General features: G+C 39.0%; 1 protein-coding gene across 11 annotated transcripts in view; it reads left to right on the forward strand.

Moving 5' to 3' along the window:
* Positions 1–16,484, forward strand: part of Lmntd1 (lamin tail domain containing 1) — a 383,372-nt gene that overhangs the window by 283,637 nt on the left and 83,251 nt on the right. For 9 of the 11 annotated variants that reach the window (XM_071610054.1, XM_071610064.1, XM_071610056.1 and 6 more), the window contains one exon: positions 7,064–7,206. The exons of the other annotated variants lie outside the window; for them this stretch is intronic. The gene's annotated coding sequence lies outside the window, so the exon portion shown is untranslated. The remainder of the gene's footprint in view (positions 1–7,063; positions 7,207–16,484) is intronic. 11 annotated transcript variants of the gene reach the window in all.

Here is a 16,484-nt window from a genome sequence, read left to right on the forward strand (position 1 = left end):
TGATTAATGATTGCTTTTGGGGAGTACTTTTGGGGAAAAGTCTTGATGAGAGCTGGAACTGTTCCTTTTAACAATGTCTGAACTTTGAGTTTTTCAAAGATATTAAGATAGAGAGAGAACAAACCTCCCTCCACAGATGCCTTTCATAGGCACATCCTCATCGCTGAATAGGAAGTTGAACAACATGTTCTTGTCAGTTATAAGAAGTAGTTACAGGAAAGAATCTGGCCCTTGAAAGGCCTAGATAATAATGCCAAATAGATTTGATCTGACCATCCCCCACCTCCTTAGCAAGTAAAATTCCCTTTGTGGTATCAGCTCAGAGAGAGGAAAATAGGACTGGGTGTTTTCTGGGCATAGAACTTGGTTCTGTAGCATAGATCCTTTTTTTTTATTGCAGAAAGTACTTTACTAGATATATTGATTTACTATTATTCTATAAAAATGGTGCAAGAGTATATCAAACATTTTCACAAATGACTGAATTTAAAGGCCTCCTTCAAAAGAATCAAGATGAATCTCTTTAATTAAAAAAAAAAACAAAAACAAACCATTGTTTGATACATTCTCAAGTGATGTTCAAACTCAATGAGGATATGTTTTTGAGGTTTAATGGTGGATAGGAGCATTTTTTTTTTTAGATTATTCTGCTAAAAGTCTTATGAGCTGCATAGAACTTTTTGGCCCTAAAATAAACATAAAGAAATAGAGTTTAATACATGCTTTAGAATTACACTACTAGCTTTCCAATCTCCATTATGTTTTATTCTTTAAATATTACATGCTTTGCCTGTTCAGGAAAGGATCAAACTTTTAGGTTCCATTTAATGCTATTAGGAAGTTCAGTCTGGAGAATCACTAGGTATATTTAGTATATTTCACAAAAGTTTCAGAACAATTCACATTCCTATAGAAATTAAGAGCCATACCTGTTTTTCATATAAGGGTAAAATATAATTGTCAGCATTTTCAGATCATGGCCTGTTCACTTAACTTACAAGAAGCATACATATAAAATATTTAAATATAATGAATATTCAAGTTTATTAATTTTATCGAATTTAATGCATTGTATTACCAACACCAAGATATAGACACAGCATCCCAGAAGCCCCCTTCATGTTTTAAGAGAAGATTTAATGTTGTGTCTTTAGTCAGCTTTTTTGCCACTGCAACTTAAAGACCCAATCAGCACAACTGTAGAGGAGGAAAAGTTTATTTAAGGAATCACGGTTTCAAAGGTCTCAGTCCATATACAATCAGCTCCATTCCCCAGGGGCTCCAGGTGAGGCTGAACATCTTGGTGGAAGAGTGTGGCAGACAGAAGCAGCTCACATGATGATCAGGAAGCAGAGCAGAAACATTTGAAAATTTTTAATTTGAAAGGCAGGAAGAAAACCTGGATAAGGAAGTTGCAGTTATTAAAGATATTACTGCCATTAAAGAATGCTAAAGACTTTGCCCAGAGACAATAAGATAGATGACTTGAGGGCATCTCAGGAGCTGGCAAGATTACACCCATCTCAGGCTCAAAGGAGTAAAAATGAAAATTCTCCTGAGACCAGTGGGGAATCCTTCTTGCACAAGGGGGTCCAGGAAGTTTTTGGGCTCAGCCACCCAGACACTTAGAGGCTGCTGTAACCAGGGTCCTTGGAGGCTTGGCTACTGCTCAAGATGGTGGCAGACCTTGGCATCAACTACATAGTGCTGGTTCCACAGGAATGCATGATTCTGGATTTAGGGGATCATGGAGGCTTCCACCAAGATTTCAAAGGAAGGCTGGGGAGGCCAGGCAAAGTGCAGCAGGGTTGGAGTCCCTGTGGGCAACCCCTGAGAAGGCAATGTGTGGATATTTGAGGAAGAAGCCCAAAGCTGCAGTGGAGATCTCCAAGATTAAGAAATGCCAGTAAATTAGGACATCATCCTAAGGAAAGCTGCAGGAATCAAGCAAAAGTAGCCAACAGGAAGACCACTTAAGATACAACCAACAAGGCCACAAGGGCAGAGCTACACAAGCCCTCTGGAGAGAACATCACAGTGCCATGTGTCCCAGATGCCAGATGCGGAGCCACAGGACTTGTTTGCCCAGCTGGATTTCAGTCCTGCTTTGTTCCTATCCCTTCTTTCTATGCCCCTAATTTTGTGAATGGAAATATTTACTTTGTATCATTATATATTGGATACTTGTAAATCACTTTTAATTTTACAGGAGCTCACAATGCAAGATTGCCTTGAGTCTCAGAGAAGATTTTGGACTCAAACTTTGAGCAATCTCAGAACTGTTGAGACTATGGGGACTTTTGGGAATGACTAAATATATTTTGAATTGTCAGATGAGTGTGAACTTTTGGGGGCCAGGCACAGAATGTTATAGTTTGGATATATGGTATCCCCCAAAAGCTCACACGTGAGACAATGCAAGAAGGTTCAAAGGAGAAATGATTGGGTTGTGAGAGTCTTAACCCAATCAGTGAATTAAATTAACCCCCTTAGGGGATTATCTGAAGTGGTAGGGTGTGGCTGGAGAAGGTAGGAATTGGGGGACATGGCTTTGGGGTATGTATTTGTTTCTGGCAAGTGGAGATTACTCTCTCCCTGCTTACTGATCATCGTGTGAGCTGCTTCCCTCTGCCACGCTCTTCTGCCATGATGTTTTGCCTCACCTTGAGCCCCCCAGGAATGGAGCCAGACTTCTATGGACTAAGACCTCTGAACCATGAACCCCTAAATAAACCTTTTCTCCTCTACAACTGTGCTGGTTGGGTCCTTTAGTCACAGCAGTGAAAAAGCTGACTAAAACACACAGTTATACATACCTAGAAGTATTTGTCATATGCTTTCATACAGAGGAAAAAAATACCCTAAAAGGGAAGAGGACACAAGTAAAACTCTACCTTCTTTTCATCAAAGAAGGGGATTTTATAGAAAACTGCAAGAGACATAACTAAATGGAAGAGGCCCATACTCTTGGACACTGTGACTTTAGGGAACAGTGGCTAGGCACAGCTCAGACTGTAGGAGGCCACCACAAGAGGGAGGCAGAGTTGCCAACCAGGCTCTGAGGCTGTCTCTCTGGCTGTCACTTGAGCCCCTCTTGGTGATGAGGTCAAGGCTCAGCAGTCATGGGCTTCCTTTGATCACCCCCAGCCACACAGGCCACCATATCAAAGAAGGCTTTTTGTTCAAAGAAAGCTCACTACTTAGGTGAAGACCAGAAGGTAAGTAGTAAGCTGGGGAGTCTGAAATTGAGAGGCTTAAGAAGTTAATATGACCTGAAGGGACCTGAGCTGGAGGCCCAATGGGAGGAGATATGGAAAGTTCTAGAAGCCCCCACTTCTACCCAGAGGTGATAGAATAGACTCATTTCACAGACACTGTTTAGTGACAGCCTTGATGTTATAAATATAGAAACAGATGCCTGGGGTTGTCCCCAGTTGCAGTGGTATAAATGGTGAGGCTCAAACCAAAATACTCACCTCCTGGCTTTAAAAGTGCATTCTGCCCTTTATTGTTATTACCCTAGTTGGAAAATTTTACGACTTTTTATTAGTGAATTGTAGTGAAAGATGTTATAGTTTAGGAGCCTGAAAAATGCAAGTTCAAACCATGCAGTGTCAAAAGTTTTTGGTTGAGGGAATTTTGGATATGGTGAATTCAGAGTCACACTATTACTCAAGCAGAGCTGACCATGCTACCTTCACACTCAGTGGATAGGAAAAAATGAGGAGTAAGTGTGAGAGGAAAGACCTAGCTACAGAGGCATCCCCTTTAAAACTGCTCAGGTGTATGTGTGTGCATGCATACATTTGGTAAGTGTGTTTATATGTGTTTCTGTGAGTTCCCAACACTCTTAGAGTTGTCATGACTGTCATAATGCTGTTATTCACTTTTGGCCTACAGGATTCAATTTTTCCATATGGCAACTAAAAATAAGAGGAAAGTTTCCAATAAAAGGGTGATTTATGAACACTGGGGTGGGGGGCATGCCACTTTATTTACCTTTAGACAAGAGGATACATGTGACTTGTTTGTAGAAATGAAATTTTTTGGTGTATTTTTTATTGTTGGTGTACAAATATGGTTAACTATAATTACTCTTAAGCTAAATAATACATAAATAATGCAAATAATGAGAGCTCAATTTACTTTTACCTTGGACAAAAATTAACATTAGAAATTTATAAAATCTATCAAAGCTTCATACTCTATCTCATTATACCTACTTTGTAGTAGTGACTCTACCTACTCAGACAATAGGAAATGATTCCTACACTACCTGTAACTGAATATTAAAACTGTATTTTCTATGAAAGAAAGGGGACGGCCTTACTCTGTTCAGTTAACTTTCAGCGGTCAGCTTCTCTAGTTGAGGCTGGCTAGCTGTTCTTCTACTCTAAACAGGACAAGGTCTTTGGTTTTATCCTTATTTTAACCCATTAGCATTGGTCTCTCATCACAGCTGTTCACTGAATATCTTATCCTAGTTATCTGGTTTGTAAATGAATGCTTCTGAAAATAAGAGACTAAGGTGAATTGGGAGAGTCTGGTAGCTTTGTAGGTGATAATCAAATGGCAAACTTGAAGGATATTCTTAAGCCTAAGACCTATGATTCTATGATTAAACTACTTCTGAAAAGAAAACCACTTACTCAGGAAGAACTCCATTTGCCTCTCTTCTCATGGTTTGATGGTTGTGTCCTTTTCATACTTGAAAGGTGTTTTCAGTGCATGTTGAATTTAAGATCAGTCCTGCAGGGATCCAATGGGTCCTATCCAAGTGCAAGCCAAGTTGGTGCCAAAGCCAGTTGGGCTCCCAGATCACAGCCCACTGAGAAAGTCTGAGTTCCTGAGGTGCACAAATGCAGCCACATCCCTGGGAATCCTGAGGCAGGACCAGGGAATTTGGATTCTCTCATCAGGCCCAACATGTGAGCAGTCAAGGGCTGTCCACAGCAGTTGGGGCAGAACTGCTAGACTCTGGATACAGATGAGGGGGGGAGGGTGAGCCATGAGAGAGGGTCTCAGGTAGTTTCTGTCAACAGGAAGGCATGTCTGATGGTGTGTTTTTAGCATCTGTTAACCATAAATGTGGCACATAGATGAGAGTACAGAATCAGAGGAGATAGCTGATATTATTGGAGAATGAGATAGCTCACTTTGGTGAATTTTCCAAACATCTGGAAAAAATGTGTACATTGAACTCATTTTCAGGGAAACTTTTAAAATAGTCTGTACATTTTCCTGTCTTTTAAAGCAAAGTATGAGTTGAAGTTAAAACACTAGGCTAGTCTTTAAAATAGTGGAGCCTTGAGGTTTATTAAGCTCTGGCCAGTTTCCTGTCTATACAGGAAATCATGAAGTTTCCTCAGGATGTCATATTAAAAGTAATTCTTGTGTTTACTTTATTCTTTTAAATTTTGCTGTCTCCAGGTGATACGGTCTTTGTTATATCTAACTCTTCTCAGCGTGCCCACCCGTATCAGCACTTGTCTCCTTCCTTCCCTCTGCCAACTTATTCTGATTTAGCTGTTTAGGACTAGATATGCAGGTGTGTTAAAATTATGTATAATATAAGAAAAAGAGTCCTGGAAAAATCTAGTGGATTAAGAACTTTGATGTTGGAACGTCAAACTTCAAACACATATTTTAACTACTCAGAATCCCTTAGGTTCCTTTATGTTTTGTTTTTGTAGCTGAGATTCAGAAGGGTTATCTCTGAATATGTGAGGCACTAACATAATTGTAAATGTTATTTGACATTATAGATTTGCTATCACATCTTGTATAGAATTGACAACAGAGTGAGGTTTAATAATTATTTGTTGCACAAATAATGCATTGACAAATGAGGCACAGTGTACAGTCTCTGCCTATAAAATTCAGCTACATGCTCAGGGAAGCAGAAAGCAGAGGTAGGTGTTAAGTATTAACTAAGTATGATGTGGATAAAAGCCAGTATTGCTGGTTTTATTTTGTAGGGGTCACCAATTTAAGGTCAAGGGGAATGCTAGCCAGCACAACAACCCTGTGGGTCACGCATAAGCCCTGCAGTTCAGACTCTCACCACTACTGTGTTGGTTTACAGGTGGCTAAGTCACATGGTTAGGTGTGCCCTGCTTGGTGCACCCTGAAGGTGCCTGGATTTTTAGGCCTCTGAAATTGTTGTCTTTTGAAATCATGATTGAGTATTCTTACCACAGAATATACTTCTAGATGATGAAACACATGTTCAAAACCTAGACCCTTGATTCCCCTCCAATCCCACGTCCCCTCCTTTGGCAGCCTGCTGAATACCCAAAACCTTAGGGCTATTCCTCTCATTATTACAAACCCATATTCACCCCATCAGCAAATCAGATCACCCTTGAAAGATATTTATAACTGGGTGTTTCTCATCATTCCCACTGCTACTATCTTGATCTGATCCCCATCTCCTCTAACCCAGATTCTTGTCAGAACCCCAGACGGCTCTATCTGCTGCCACCCCTGCTCTCCACTGTGGTTTAGGATGGAAGTAAATCCCATCAGCTTTCTGTTCAAAACCCTCTGTTAGTTTCCCATCTCACTCTGTAAAAGCTCAAGTCCTCTGTGTGGCCCACCACCTCTTCCCCGCCCCCACATGTATTAGTCTGTCTTCTCCCCCAAGAATGTATTCACTTCATGGCAGGGGTTTGTTGTGTTCATTATTCTATCCCTCGTGTGTAGGATAAGGCCTTGCTTTAGAGGCCCCATAGACATCTGTTTAGTGAGCAAACACATGAATAAGTGAACAACAACAAAAAAAGGACAAAATGATTTATTCATTCAACAGACAGGGGAGACATCAGCCAAAGGGTAAGTTCTGGGGATCTAGTGTGCAGCACTGGTGCTGATGGATACGTAAATTAATTTGGTTGTGGTCATTATTATACAATGTGTCTATATATTGAATCAAATCATATTAAAATCAAATCATATTAAAGATATACAATCCTTATTTTGCAATCAAATACTTTAAAATTCTAAAAAATTGAATTCAAGAACCCCTTCCTGAAACATGCATTGTGTGTTAACTTCATGCCAGACCCTACTCCAGGCCCTTGGAATATTCCAGTGAACAAATCAGAAGAAAACTGCTGTCATGAAGGTCAGTTGACAGGGAATAGAGAAGAAGAGAGCAGACGAGGAAAGCGGCACAAGACAGCAGTTAGGGGTCCAGTCCCTGAGGTAAGCTCACCTGGACTTGACTCTCTTCCCTGCTACTCACCTGACTATCCTGAACGAGTTACTTAAGGCTTTGAGGTTTCAATTTATCTCCATCTGTAATGAGGGGTAAGGTATCTATTGCATAGTGTTGGAGAGAATTGTGATAAAGCGATGAGGCAGTGGGCATAAAGCACTTGACACATGGCAAGAATTCATAACTATCGGTCATTAGTAGAACAAATTAAAATATGTAGCCAGTACCACCTGGCTTCCAGATCTCTATTTGCTACGTGTACTGGGGAGTGGAGTATAACCCATGAACAGAGGTGACCTGGTTGGTACCTGAAGATGCAATACTAAGCTTAGTACTTTTAAGTTCAACACAGGAAAGGGAATCCATTCAGAGAAAAGTAAAACTGAGAGCCTTGCTCAGTGAGAAAGAAGTATATGTACCTGGAGCATTGACTGATGGGAGAGTCTCATAATAACTGCAGGGTCATTTTGCTGTGGCAGGAAAATCCAGGGCATCTTGTTGAAGAAAAAGAAGCATCTACCTTGAAAATGTAAATCTTACCCATTTTCCTACCCTCCAAAAAAAAAAAAAAAAAAAAGGAAAGAAAAGAAAACAGAATCCATAACATTTATTTTTCTAACTGTAAAAATTAGAGTTGAGAACATAGAATTAAATGGAATTAGACTGAGAGGGCATTGAAGTTCCCATTACCATATAAAAAGGTCTATTTTGGTGAAATGCCCTTTGAAAACACTGTATGGGGAATAACTGTGGCTATTGCTATTCCATAAAACATAACCATATATGGGAAATATAGTTTCCTCTGGAAGAGAAGCTCTGTTGTCACTTAAAGTAATCTATGCAATAGTGAAGCTTTTCTTTTCTCCCTCTCAGCATAGTACACCAGGATTTAAAGGAGAGTCTAAATCATAAAACAAACATGGTCACATATGTGTCTATTGTACATCCCCTGAATATTTATAAAGCTGAGGCTTTTGGAGATGTGGAGTTCAACAGATTCCCAGAGAAGGGCTAGACACTATTCTAGCTTGGGTTATTTGATTAAAGCCAGAATTTACATGTAGGAAGGACAAGAATCTTACAACCAATGTTTCAACAAAGGAGGAATTGGCATTTCTATAACCAGTCTTGAGGAGAATTCTTTTGCATTACTTATGCTCAGGATCACTTGAGCATCATTTTGCCAAAACTAGTCCATCCCTGGGGTATGAGCAGAGAAGGGAAAGGCAGAGGTGCCAGGGAGGGTCTCCAGGTTCTGGGCTGAGAAGTGGCTTTGGAAAAATGGCAGAAGGAGTGCTTGCAGTCTTCCATCATTCTCTCCTGGATCTCTGCCTGACTCCCCAGCCAAGCTTCCCTGTAGAACCATCTGGAGTTGTGAATACTGTATTCTCCTGAACAACTTCACAGAGCAAGTTCAGACAAGAAAAGGGGACCTCAGTTTTCTTGCAACCATTTTTATGAACTGATTACAAAAGGCAAACTCAGGTCTTTGTGTCTGTTATATATTTTATATGTACTGGGAAGGAATAAAAAGGGCTCCGGTGTATTTTAGCTTTATTTGTTGTATCTTTTGTCATCTGGAACTTTTAAATTTTAAGTCAGATCAATAATGTTCTCCTGTAGGTTTTGCTTTTTGTGTCTTATTGTCACATGCCACATATGACACTTCAGTTAACAATGACCTGCATATATGAGGGTGGTCCCATAAAATTATAATGGAGCTGAAAATTCCTGTTGACTAATGAGTTGGTAGCCATGATCTCGTCATAGCACAGGCACTACTTATGAGTTTGTGGCAATGCTGATGCAAAATTTGTATATGCACTGCGGGTCACATGAAAGAACAGCACATGTAATTATGTATGCTACATAATACTTGATAATGGAAATAAACAACTATGTTACTGCTTCGTGTGTTTTCATAACTGTATTTCTATAATTATTTTAGAGAGTAATTCTTTTACTGATACATATGTAAATAAAAATGGTACTGTCAAAAAACATGCTGTATCACCCTGGCAGCAGCCTCATGTGTCTTTTCTCTGCAACAGAGGGTCATGTCCATGACTAGCCTATACTATCTCAGTTTGCATAACTACACTTTAGATGTTCACACAGGACAAAATTGCCAGATGATGGATTTCTCAGAGCATAATCTCTTCTCTTAAGTGATATGTGACTGTATTTAGATTATATGAAATTGTAAAGCTAATTAACTACATATGTATCTTTGAAGAGCACATATTTTCAACCCAGCAGTTCTACTCCTATGAATATATTCCAGAGAAACTCCTGTACAGTTGTACAGGCAAATACCTACAAAGATGGTTTTTGCAGTATTACTTTCAATGGCAAAGAAATTGAAAAAAACTTAATATCACTGACTGGGGAAATGAGAAAAATACATTGAAGTGACAATTTGAGTGTTCTATACGAGTATGCAAAGACTGTTAATCAGTGGCTAAGCCTGTTTGCTATTTAGTGGAAAATAATTTCACATTGATAAAGTCATTTGATAAATTTCACTCATTCAATGAATCACTTCTAGGTTTTAAGTACTGTGCTAGGTGCTATGTACACATCAAGGTAGAATTCTGGCCTTCTTGGAGCTTATAGTCTAGCCATTTTTGAACTTTATTAGACAAAGTAGGATTTGAAGTTAATTTAGGAATATCATTAGGTCAATTTAGCGGTTGGTTTGGTCTTGGACACAATTATTAAATTATATTGATAAGTATTCAAATTCATGTCACATGATTTAACCAGTTACAGAGCAAATTCTTGGTTTTCTGTTCAACCATGGCCCCTCCTGAAGATCTCATCACAGGAAAAGATCTTTGTAGAGATTTAACATGTTGCTTCAATCCAAAAAACAATGTACCTTTTAAGAGAGAAAATTCTTAACTCAGAGCAACAATATTGCAGGTATCACAAATGGTATTGTAAGTTAGACTTTTTCAATTCTTCTCTTTCACCTAAGCCAGTGGAGCTCACTCACAGCCACACAATAGAATCACCTGTGAATGATTCTACACACAGATGCCTGTGCGCCAATCAAGACCAGTTAAATCACACTCTCCAAGGTTTTAGCTGTGGACTTGCTAGTGACTAACAGGCATATTGGTTGAAATCAATCAAAATGTCCAACTTGGGTGAAATCCTGTATTTATCTGGCACATAACCACAAAATGACAAACAGAAAGTTATGAAGGCAGTTTTTAAATTGTGATGATAAATGACTGGAAAGGTAAAGATTGAGGAAGAAATGGAAAGAACAGCTGCTGGGGTCAGACTAGGGAAGTTTATCCACACAACACACTAGCTATTTGAGCTCATACCTTAGTATCTTACTGAAAAGTATGGACAATAATACCTGCCTTTCATGGGGCTATTTAAAATATTAAGTGTGTAGAACACACCTGTCCAAGCTCTGTGAAACCCTCTTTGACTCAGGCGGAATCAAGCACTCTCTTCTCTGGCCTCACACCCCTTGCCTGAGACTAATGTCATTCACCTATTTATCACTTGGCCTTTCAGTTGATACACTTTCTTATCTACCTCCCTCTCATAGTTTTCTGCTAAGTATATGAAGAATTTTGGAATGAGGAAGATCATTACATCATCTTAAGGAATACACATCCATTCTTATAAATGAAAGGTTTTCATTTTTATTATCCCTTCCCATTCTCACTCTCTGAGGAAGTAAAAGCCACTAGATGAGAACTTCTGTGTCCCGTCCGGCAGGACACATCAACGTGGGCAGCGAACCTAGATGGGGAGGAATGAAGGGACAAGAGACACAGAAGGATGACAGCAAGACAAAAGTTCTGATCAAGCTGCAAACTTTTATTGTTCACACAGGGGTATTTATATGGTGGGGATGGGGAAGCTCTCTTATCGGCAGTTGCTGGATGTCTGCACAAGGTGAGATAACCGCAGGATGTTTCAGGAAGATAGGTTTTAGGAAGATAGGTGGCCTCAGGATGTCTCAGGTGAGATAAGTAGCTGCAGGATGCCTCCCAGGCAGGATGTCTCCCAGGGGGCTGTCAGGCTAATCTTTGAAGGAGAATTTCCTTCTAGTCCCTGACACTTCTGCAAGCTCCCCAGCCTCTATCCACATGTGTGCCTGTGCCAGTGCCCCCGAGTCCCTCTATGACTTCACATGCTGTGACTGTCCATGCTGCTAGTAATGGCCAACTGCTCTACCTGTCCAAGAGACTACAATCCCTTCTTGGCTGCTCAGTAGACACCTGCTTTCTGGCTTTCACTGATATTAGCAAAGTGACCATTTTTTAACACCTCAGAACCAAGAGGAGATGTACTCAGGACTGCACAGGCACATGGGGGTTCTTGTAGAACTCACTTATTTTCTATGTACTATTTGCTAAAAATAAATAAATAAATAAATGCTTTACTAAGCCAAGCCTCAGCTTTAATTATTAAAGTTAACATTTTATAGCTTTTAGAGAAAAGCAAAACTAAACCAGAGTTTGTAAGTCCTAAGTTATTGGGCAAGTTACTTAACCTTTCTGGGCCTCAGCTTACTCCTTTGTAAAATAAGTCATTACAAAGATTCAATGAGGCAGAGTTTCGCTCAAGTCTGGCTAACTAAATGTTGGCTATTATTATTGAATTATCCAAGTCTTTTTTTAAAGATTTTGTAGAGAGCCCTTTACCAGTCATCCTAAGATAGTATCAGTCATATTTCTTTCTTTATCTTGCATTGCTGATAGACATTATTGCTATTTCATATGGGTATGAGGGATGTGTGTGTGTGTGTGTGTGTGTGAGTGTGTGTGTGACCTGTCTCCCCCTTCTAGAATTAAACATCATGATGACAGGGAGTTTATCAGGTCACTGCTGGATCCGGAATGGTTCCTGGTATAAGGTTGGCATTTAATATATAATTGTTGAACGAATGAATGATTACATTCCACATGCCCACAACTTAAGGCTGTATGATTTTAAAATAATCTTAAAATAAGATGAAATAAGAGAAAATTTACATTTAAAATCCATCCCAGTAGGCTCATTTTGAACAACTCACATTGTTATGAAATATTTTCTTATGACAACTAAATTACTAGCCTTAAGAAACAGTTATGACAAATCCAAATTTCTTTCCTTTCACTCTCTAATTTATGAATTGAAGAACTTGTGGTCACTCACTTTTAACTTTTGAGTTAAAGAGCATTAACAGATCTCTCCTCAGCCTGCCCATTTCTGGACTAAGAAATCTCAGAACTTTTACTTCTAATAGTTAAAAATATATGATTCTATATGGTTCTCTTCTGACCTTGACCAAAATCTTCATATCCCTCTCTGGCTTGGAGTTCAGAATTGGAAGTAGCGCTTCTAGTTACTACAAAGAACAATTGCTGAGTTACCTCAAAGCTCTGCTCTGGTTCTATTTATATACTCAGGTATTGTGCTTCTGTGTTTTAGGAGTCACATCACTGACTCGTAGTAAGCACATTATCCACAGTGACCTCAGGGACTTTTTCTGCCTACCTGCACCTTTCTCTGTCTCTCTCTTACCTGGTGAGTCAGGAGTTATTTTGCTGCCTAAGTGTCTCCTTTTTAACTGAGCTTCACTCTATTTTTTTACTGTTTTTATGAGCTGAATGGTGCTCTTGCCCAAAACTTATATGTTGAAGTTCCAATCCCCAGTACTTCAGAATATGACTATGTTGGGGGATGGGATCTTTACAGAGGTGATTAGTTTAAAATGGAACCATTAGTGTGGATACTCATCCAGTATGACCAATGTCCTTTTTAAAAGGAGAGTAGAACATAGACACAAATAGAAGGAAATGGTATAAAGACAGAGAAAAGATGGCCATCTACAAGGCAAAGAGAGAGGCCTCAGAAGAAACTAATCCTGCATCACTTTGGTCTTGGAATTCTGGCTTCCAGAACTGTCAAGAGCCAATTTCAGTTGTTTAGTTGTTAACCACCCAGTGTGTGACACTTTGCTATGGAAGCCCTAGAAAATGAACACAGCCACTTTTCCTATTTATCAAGCTTACTTGTCATGCTGATCTGATCTCCTAAGGTACTAGACTCTCTAATTGCTATTCTATTGCAGTTATGCTCTAGTACCCTATTTTCTTCTGGGATTCTAAAAATGAATTTTAGAAGGAACATACCTTAAAAGAGAATAGCCACAGTGTCTGTTGGATATGAGAGTGTCATAGAAGGTAGATGAAAGTTCAATCCTTGTCTCAGTTCACGGTTGACTGCTCTGTAGGATGTCTGAAAAAGCACAGCTTCTGCAGATGTGCTGGGTTAGAGGTCAACAATAAAGCTATTACCCAGAGACCCAAAACCTGATGATTTTTAAGTGGCCTTATCGAGGTCTGTCTACTCACTACTAAGAATGGAGCTATAGAAATCATCACTATGAGGGCGGTTGCAAGGAGGAATAAGAGAAGTCAGAATGGAGCTAGAAATGGCAGTTGAGGAGGCAAGAAGACAGATAGGAAAATGCTTAGTAATGAAAAGACAGAAAGGAAAAAGACAATGCTCACCCTCATCCTTTGACCTCCCAAACCCACTGACTTGCTCTGAGAGCACTTTTTTTAGACACTTTTATTTTAACTCACTGGCAGCACTTGATGTTGATGATCATTCCCTTCTTCCTTTTGAAAATGTCCTCTTCCTTTATCCACAAATTGCTCTCTGCATTTCCTCCTTCCCTCTGGTTGCTCTCCAATTCTCAGTGTCCATCCCCTCTAGCCACTCTCCACTGGTAGTAATATTTGTTTTTAACAAGCTAATTTCATCCCTGTGTTCATTCGTTTATTTGTTGATTCCCTTGTCAAATATATGTGAGATTTTATGTGCCAGGCACTAACTATACAGAACGACAATGTGAATTATCAAATGAGACCCATTTTCATTTTACCAAAAGCCTTCAACACCCAACTCCAAAGGAATAAGTAGCAATCATAATAGTTTACATTTTTGTTGCCATTTCCATAATACTTTTGTATATTTTATGTCATGTGATGCTTATAGAAACTTCCTAAAGTAGATTGGACACATATCATTTTAGCCTCAAAATAGGCAGGCCCACTCACAATGGTTCTGACTTTCAGGTCTGGCTAAAAAATGTCAAACTCAAGACCTGTCACAAGTCTTTTGCTCCTAAGATAATCATGATTTCACTTCTAATCCAGTAATGATGTCAGAGCTAGTTGTCCAAATGCCCTGAAGATTAGAGGGAGAATGGAATTTTTATGTTGTATTAGTTTCCTGTAGCTGCTGTAACAAATGACTACAAATATGATGGCTTCAAATAATACATTTATTCTCTTACAGTTCTGGAGATGGGAAGTTCCAAATGGGTCTCACTAGGTTGCAATCAAGGTATCTTCAGGGCCTTTCTCCCTTCAGAACTTCAGGGAGAGAATCCTTTTCCCTTTGGAGGCTGCCCTCACTTCTTGGCTCATGGTCCCTCATTACGCTGACCTCTGCCCTACTGCTTCCATCTTCCCATTGCTGCCTCCTCTTCTGCCAAAACTCCCTCTGCCTCCTTCTTAGAACATTTGTGGCTACATCATTAGGCCAACTGGATAATCCAAAATAATCTCCCCACTTTAAGATACTTAATTTAATCACATCTGCAGAGTTACTTTGACCATATAAAGTGACATTGCAAGTTCCAGAAATTAGGACCTCAGTGTCTTTGAGCCATTATTAAGCCTACCATAGTAGCATCCTTTATATTATAGGAGGTGTGAGGGACTACACTTTTTAAAATACAAAAATAATTCATCCCATCCCTTTTTCATTTTCCTGTACCCATATAGGTTTATCAGTGCTTTGTTCATTGAATAATAATAAATAATAATAACAACAATAATAATTATTATTATGGAGCTCCTATGTGAGTCAGACACCATGTAAGGTACTGAGCATAAAACAAGCAGATAATTAGATAGTAAAGGAACGTATAAGATTGCATTCCTTTTGCCTGAGAGGTTTAGCAAAGATTTCCCAGACATGAAACTGCTTGAGTAAAGTACTAACTAACAGTAGGAATTTGTCAGGAAGATAACACGAAGAAAGAATATAGAAAAAGGCACAATTGTTTTCCAAAGCCCACCAGCATGAAATCCACTGTGTATTCCAGGAACTATGTATGGTTGTTCAGTACTGCTAACAAAGTATTATGGTGTGTGTGTGTGTGTGTGTATGTGTGTGTGTTTGTGTGTGTGTGTGTGTGTGTCCATGTCCTCAGAAACCTCAGATAGGGCTGGCTAGTTGTAGAAAATGCTGTACTTTTTTCAGGCTGTTTACTCATTTGTTTTAACAAAAAGCATTTAAGTTACTCTGAAAAGTCCTAATTTTGCTATCTTTCCATCAAATGCTACCCTATTTTTCAGTGAACAGTGGAAAGAAAAGCTCTAAATCACTCAATAGACACAAAAACCTTTGAAAAGGTACAATTATGTCAATGACTAAGAGGTTAAAATAAGCTTAAGCAGCACTCTTTCTCTCTGGATTGAAATTTTGCTGTTTAAAGGAGAAAATGCTTTCACTGATAGAGGTTTCTTCCTAAATTCTACCACACATAATAGAGAAAGCAACCAAAGGGGAAAGCTTAGTAATCAGAAGTGTTGAGCAAAGGAAGTCCAAATGTGGAAGGAACCATTTTTATCATATTGGTATAAAACAAGTGCCATTCTAATCTAACTTTTAAATGCAAAACTCTTGCTCCTCAAGGAACTGAGATCAGGTTCATTTTTCAAGACCACCTGCCTGGAAAAACAGAGTCAAAGGAATATCTAAGCAGAACATTTGGTTACGTGTGTGAATGTGTGTATCAGAGAGTAGGGAGAAGTCCTTTATTTTTCAGTTCTATTTTGGAGAGTTTTCAATATATTTTTATCCATTAAGGTAGTATGCTGTAAATGTTCTGAAACGAAATACTTGAATGCTAGAGCTAAACCATTATATTTTAGTAAAATTGTGATTACACTTGACCATCTGAACTCAGGTACATAGTCAAGGACTCCCAGTATGGACGTATTTCCTTCATTCTTGTTCCTTCCTCATCTTGTATTTCTTACAGCCTTTGCTCAAATCTCTCCATCATAAAATAAAAATGATAATAACTAATTAAAAAATAACCTCCCATCAAAACAGCATACCACTCCTTTGTTCCTGTTCATCTTCTCCTTACCTTAATTGGCAGTGTTTTTTTTTAACCTATTTATTTTTGTGGCCTTCCTTTCCTTACTTGTATTAGAATTCCTAA

This window comes from Marmota flaviventris, chromosome 3 (assembly GCF_047511675.1).
Source record: "Marmota flaviventris isolate mMarFla1 chromosome 3, mMarFla1.hap1, whole genome shotgun sequence".
Classification (NCBI taxonomy): Eukaryota; Metazoa; Chordata; class Mammalia; order Rodentia; family Sciuridae; genus Marmota; species Marmota flaviventris.